This window comes from Xenopus laevis, chromosome 6S (assembly GCF_017654675.1).
Source record: "Xenopus laevis strain J_2021 chromosome 6S, Xenopus_laevis_v10.1, whole genome shotgun sequence".
Classification (NCBI taxonomy): domain Eukaryota; kingdom Metazoa; phylum Chordata; class Amphibia; order Anura; family Pipidae; genus Xenopus; species Xenopus laevis.
Genome location: NC_054382.1, coordinates 52,511,127 through 52,517,949, shown reverse-complemented (window position 1 = coordinate 52,517,949; position 6,823 = coordinate 52,511,127). Strand labels below are relative to the sequence as shown.

The 6,823-nt window shown below is 42.3% G+C and overlaps 1 long non-coding RNA gene across 1 annotated transcript in view; it reads right to left on the bottom strand.

The window, feature by feature from the left end:
• Positions 1-655: 655 nt before the first annotated feature.
• LOC108720007 overlaps positions 656-6,823 on the bottom strand; it is a 31,073-nt gene continuing 24,905 nt past the window's right edge. Inside the window, exon 3 of the long non-coding RNA XR_005962218.1 lies at positions 656-1,777. This is a non-coding gene — a long non-coding RNA (uncharacterized LOC108720007). The remainder of the gene's footprint in view (positions 1,778-6,823) is intronic.

Below are 6,823 nucleotides of genomic sequence, written 5' to 3'. Positions count from 1 at the left end.
TAATCCCACACATCCACAGACTATATGTTACCCACATACTGTGTGCCGCAAGGCATTCTATAGTTTCCAATTGGAAAGACTGTTCACCACCTAACACAGAACACATCCTATTTCAAGCCTCTCTCAATTTAGATATGGAAAAAAGATTGAGAGGCATAAATATCTGATTACCCTGGGGTTTCTACTTAGCTATTTATACAATATTTGTTGTTCGGATGTTACATATGTCCTGATTTTCGTCCATTCTCTACACAATTTTGCCTTTTCTCCGAATAGGAGCATGTGTCTCCATATTTTGGGAGGATTTGGGAGCCTTGTTATTCCAAGTAGTTGTTATTCTATTCTGTTACTCTGAGCTCTTGTTTGAAGTTCAAAGTATGTGTTAATATGGAACTGGCAAACCACCGAACTTTCTGTAACTGCTTAAAAATGTAATGACACCATAATTACTTCTGAAACACTGTATTCTTATCGAAGGTTTGCATTTCTTGCTTTTATGAAAATCTTCAATAAAACTTAAGTTTTAAAAAAAAAATTATTATTTAACTTCTAGTGTTTTTTAACCATATATTCTTTAATAGCAATTACATGTTTTTTTTTAAACTTACATTTTATTCAAGTTTAATTTTGCACAAAAGAGAAAACAGAAAAAATAAAATAATATATCAAAACGTACAGTGAAAATAAAATCATAGCAATGTTGCTTCAATATTAAGTTGGTGAAGTTTACCTGGTTTATCTGCCAGTCTAACCCATAAATTCTTCATTCCTGTATCTATCCATTTAAAGTTGAAATTCAGTATAAGTAGTTTGAGGGGGGTAGCTACTGGAATTTTGGAATGATTAATACGGAAACCTGAGACCATGCAGAATTTTGCAATGCACAGAAATAAATTCAGGAGTGATATTAATGGGAGTGTTAAGGTAAAAATAGTATCATCTGCAAATAAAGCAACTTTGTAATTTTCTTGCCCTATTTCTATCCCATGGATTGAGGGGTCTGTTCTAACCATTATGGCCAGGGGTTCTATACAATGGCTGAAGAGTAGTGGTGAGAGCGGGCAGCCTTTATAGGGAAGTCCTCTGAGGAAATGCCTAAATTGCATACCTTTGCTGTGGGGTTTGAGTATAAATTTGCGACTGCTGTGAGAAATTTATGAGGGAGGCCAAATTTTGTAAGCACACATTGAAGGTACAGCCAGTCAAATCTGTCGAACTCTGTTTTCAGCATCTAGTGACAGCTTGACGACACCTTCCTTGTTTTGGTTAATGCCATTGTGTTTAATATTCTCCTAATATTATCTGTAGTCTGCCTTTCCGGGATGAAACCAGTTTAGCCTGGATGTACTAACCGGGTTATAATTGTATTGAGCTTGTTTGCCAGAATTTTGGCCAGCAGCTTAACATCTGTGTTTATTAAAGATATCGGCCTATAGTTTCCTGCATATAGGAAGACTGAGGGCAGAAGGCTGAGGGCGGTGTTCGTATGACTGACGGCTGAGAAGGGAGGGTAAAGGACAGAGTTGTGAATGTGGATTTGGACGATGGGTGACGGCAAAAGCAACCGATGCGCCATTCCGAATGCATAGGACATCGCATGAAGGACGTCCTAAAATGTGTTCCGTACGTGCGTCAGTTCCTAACTAAGTAAATAAAAGAGAGAGACTTTTTCCTTGGGGGGAGAAAGACCATACCTGCTTTTCTCTTTATTTGGCATGATCACTTCCGAAGAAACCATTCAGTGTTTTGGGCTTTTTAACAACTTCTTAAAGTGGATCTATCACAAAAATAAAAATGTAATGTAAAATAAACTTTATAAAAACAATACATTTAAACATTCTCTACCGTTAATAACCAAATTACTCTTCACTGTTTCTCTTTCTTCTTTTATGCAGTAGGTGGAGTCCGGTTTTGATTGATAATTATGTCTAATATATTTTTGGGGAGGGGTTGCACACTTTGCTTAGAAGATGCATTAAAGCTGACTCTTTTAAGATAACTGGCTCTGATGAAAATAATGCATGCATGAGTCAGTTATTTTGTTAGCTTACTTAACTGAAGAGTAACCTAATTATTTTATAAACAGTACAGAATTTTTAATTGAGTAAATTTAGAAAGTTAATTATATGGAGAGCAACCCCATGCAATACATGCAATATCTATACATGCAATATGTATGTGTTGGAGGATTATTTGAAAGAGGTTTGAATCTGATGGTGTCACGACCGGCACCCAATACCAGAACAAGTGCCAAGCACCCTGGTCTCGGCTCGGCTTCACCAGTAGTGTGACCACCGTTGGGCTTCGGGAGGAGCCCTCAGCTTACTTGGGTGCCACCTGGACTTAACGAGGGGTGCAAAATAGGGGCAGAACTGAACTCTTTTTTGAGGCGTTCGAAAGCTTGAACTGCTTCTGGGGGCCAAATACTAGGGTCAGCACCCTTTTTGGTCAAGTTGGTGATTGGGGCAACTACCAGGGAAAAATTCTTGATGAATTGGCGGTAATAATTTGCAAAACGGAGGAATCTCTGGGTTGCCCGTAAAGAAAGGGGTTGGGTCCATTCCAGGACAGCTGTCACCTTCCCTGGATCCATCTCAAGACCCCTGTTAGAAATGTTAAACCCCAAAAACTGAACAGAGGCAACCTCAAAAGTACACTTCTCAAGTTTTACATACAGATTATTTTCTCTAAGTCTACGCAAGACCTTGCAGACATGATTCCTGTGTTCACCTAGATTAGAAGAGAAAATAAGAATGTCATCAAGATAGACCACTACGAATATCCCCAGCAGGTCCCGAAAGATGTCATTGACAAATTCCTGGAACACTGCGGGGGCGTTACAAAGACCGAATGGCATCACCAAATATTCGTAGTTGCCATCCCTGGTGTTGAATGCTGTTTTCCACTCATCCCCTTCCCTGATACGAATGAGGTTATAGGCCCCGCTAAGATCTAGTTTAGTATAAATCTTAGCATACTTGATCTGATCAAACAACTCAGAGATCAAGGGAAGAGGATAGTGGTTCTTAATGGTGATCTTATTGAGACCCCTATAATCAATACAGGGATGAAGACCCCCATCTTTTTTCCCCACAAAGAAAAATCCAGCCCCAGCAGGGGAACAGGAAGGCCGAATAAAGCCTCTTTCCAGATTTTCCCAAATATATTCTTTCATAGCCTGGGCTTCTGGCAATGATAGAGGGTAGCTTCTCTCACGAGGAGGTGTAGACCCTGGGATTAGATCTATTGGGCAATCGTATGGCCGATGTGGGGGTAAGGTTTCAGCAGCCTTTTTAGAGAAAACATCCTCAAATTCTGCATAAGCTGCAGGTAACCCTTCTAGAGAGGTAGTAGCTACTACCTGAGGAATACAGACCCCCTCACACCCAGAACCCCATTGAACTACCCTCTTGGAAAAACCAATCAATTAGAGGGTTATGCCTCTGGAGCCATGGTAACCCCAAGATGAGAGGAGAAGTAGCACCCTCAATGATGTACAGCGCTATCTCCTCACCATGCAGATGATTAATAGACATAGACAGAAAAACAGTCTTCTTAGACACTATACCCGACCCCAAGGATCTTTTGTCCACTGCCCAAATTTTCAAGGGGGAACTTAGAGGAACCAATGGAATGTTATGTTTGTCTGCAAATGCAGCATCCAAAAAGTTCCCCTCTGCCCCTGAATCCAAAAAAGCAGACACCCTGACAGAGCCCGTAGGCCAGGTTAGTTTGACTGGTAACAGAACCTTAGAGGCAGATTGGGGAGAGGAAATTCCTGCACCCAAATGGAGCTCCCCATCTCCATTTAGGCTTCGGAGTTTCCCGGCCTCTTAGAGCATTGGTTTAGAAAATGTCCCTTTTCACCACAGTACATGCAAAGACCCATGGAACGCCTGCGTGCCTTTTCCTCAGGAGATAGATGGGATATGCCTAATTGCATAGGCTCCTCCTGAGGCAAAGGCACAGAGGGGTTAGAAGATTTTACATTGGTTACCACATTAGGTCTTAGATTAGTAACCCCAGAGAAGTTTGTACTCCTCTCACCCCTTCTCTCCCTTTGCCTTCTATCTACCTGGATGGCGAGGGACATGAGATCATCGAGGTTAGAAGGTAAGGGATAATTAACCAAACTATCCTCTACAGAATCTGACAACCACAAACGGAATTGACTCCGTAGAGCCAAATCGTTCCACCCAGTTTCTACTACCCACCGGCAGAATTCGGTGCAGTACACCTCCGCATCCCTTTTCCCTTGGCGCAATTTACGACTCGCGGTATCGGCAGAAGATGCACGATCCGGGTCATCGTAAAGAATGCTGTTAAAGAAAGTATCAAGGGAAAAACGAGCAGGGTCAGAGGAAGGCAGCCTGAGGGCCCAAATTTGGGGTTCACCCGAAAGCAGGGTCATGACAAATCTTACTTTCTCCTCACCAGATTGGAAAGAGTGAGGAAAGAAACTAAGGTACAGCTGGCATGCCTTAAAGACAAAAAACTTAGTGCGATCCCCACTGAACTTTTCAGGGAACACAATTTTTGGTTCATGTTGTCTGGTTGAACCCACAGGAGGAGGAAGAGGAGCAGGAACAGGAACAGATTGCTGCTGTGAAGCTTGCGTAGTCTCCAGCTGTCGGGTTAGGTTGTGGAAACCCTGCAGGAGATAATTTTGCTTCTGTTCATGGTCCTCCAAGCGCTGTAACAGGGTGGTAAGAAGCGCTTCGGTGGTAGTTGGAGGAGCAGCAGCAGCAGCAGCTTCATCGTGACTTTCGTCCTCCATGGCGCGTGATAATGTCACGACCGGCACCCAATACCAGAACAAGTGCCAAGCACCCTGGTCTCGGCTCGGCTTCACCAGTAGTGTGACCACCGTTGGGCTTTGGGAGGAGCCCTCAGCTTACTTGGGTGCCACCTGGACTTAACGAGGGGTGCAAGGCGAGATGTTCTGGCTGGCAAAGGGGCACGGCTGTTAGCAGAGTCTTTTGGGCCGAAGGTCACGGTACAAATGGAGCAGGCAAGAGAATCGTCAGACAGGCTGGGTCGAGGCAGGCAGATATCAAGAATAGTCAGGAACAGGCTGGGTCAAACACGGGTAATCAAACAGAAAAGACGCCTTTAAGAGGCGCGCACCCTAAGAACTCTAATGGCGCCGGGAGGAGGAAGGAGAAGGAGCACGGCGGAGTAGCGGCCGTCCACGCCGCCGTACCACTAGACCACCAGGTATTTTTATTACAGATGGCCAGTTATACTCTTTTTTTGCATTTGTCATGTCTCCCCATGAAAGGCTGTCAATTATTCACTACTCTAGCTACAACATTGTTGTTAAGTGACCACCTTCTGGTCTATATTGTAGACAATAAAGGACAATTTATGAGGTTGGTTTTACTTTAGGATAAAAAAAATATTATCTTTAAAAATGGCTCCTTTATTGGAGTTCCCTAAAGATCTCTTATAGTCTCTGTATGTGTTTCAAATGAGTAGTGGGTATTTCCTAACAGTCCCTGCCAGAAACACAGTAGATGGGGGGGATAGCCAATCACAACCCTGCATTCACACAAGCCAAGCCAGGCTTCATTTCCTTGTCAAGTCAGCCTAGCTGCTAATTGGTTTCCATTCAACAGGACAGTGTGTGGAGTGAACATGCCTCCTTTGCATAGCCTGGGAAAGGGGGCAGCAGGAGATGGAACAGATGGGCTGGACTAGTTGGGTTTTTTCAGAAATGTTTAATTAAATCACCCAAAGCATTAATTTTTAAGCCCTGTCCTTTTTATTTTTAAATGAGTATTTTGCACAGGCTCTTTTTTTCTAAACAATATGTCTACTTTAAATTTCCCTTCATGTATGGCCTCATTTAAATAGTCGGCACATTTACTTTAAAGCAGGGGTACCAAACTATTTTTACCCGTGAGCCACATGTAAAAAAAAAGTTAGAGAGCAATATAAGCTGAAGTTGCTTTTTTTTGCTTATGTAAAAAATTTCCAGAGGTTCCAAACATGGACTGTAATTGGTTATTGGTAGCCCCTATGTGGACTGGCAGCATACATAGTTTTCCTTTAAACTAAGAATTAAAAAATAAGCACCTGCTTTGAGACCACTATAGAGGCTGCAGTGGGGCCCAGGAGGTAAAGGGGCTCCATGAGGCCCTAATTCATATACAATTTCAATAAATATTTATAGTACAGTTCAACCTCTAGACATTCTGGGGGCCTGAAAAATAATGTGCTGGGAGCAACATCCAAATGGTAGACCATAAATTAAAAAGTTAGAAAGTTTTGGTGCTTCGATTTTTATTTGTTTTGAAAAAAATGCTGGACAGGAAGCAGAGGTAATGGAAGGAAGAAATGCAAGAGTTCAGGGGTTCATGCATTCTTAAAGGGATGGTTCACCTTTCAGTTAACTTTTAGTATGTTATGGAATGGCTAATTCTAAGCAACTTTTCAATTGGTCTTAATTTTTTCTTTTTTTATAATTTTTATAATTTTTGAATGATTTGTCTTTTGATTCTTTTCAAATTTTAAATAGTGGTCAGTGACCCCATCTAAAAAAACAGATGCTCTGTAAGGCTACACATTTAGGGGCCCATTCCCTAAGCGGCGCAACACTGCGTCCAGGGCAGCAAATGCTGGCGAAGTCCTAAGCATTCCATTGCACTTCGTCTAGTCTGAGGTGGTGAAGGCAAATCTGGCGCAAGAGTTAATGTACAGTAAAATCCAAATCTTAGTGAATTTGCGGAGTTACGTCCGTTGCCAGAGCGAAATTCACCTGGCACTAGAGTGCAAAGCAACACTAGTGTCTATCTTCTTCGCTAGCGAAGTGACGCCTACG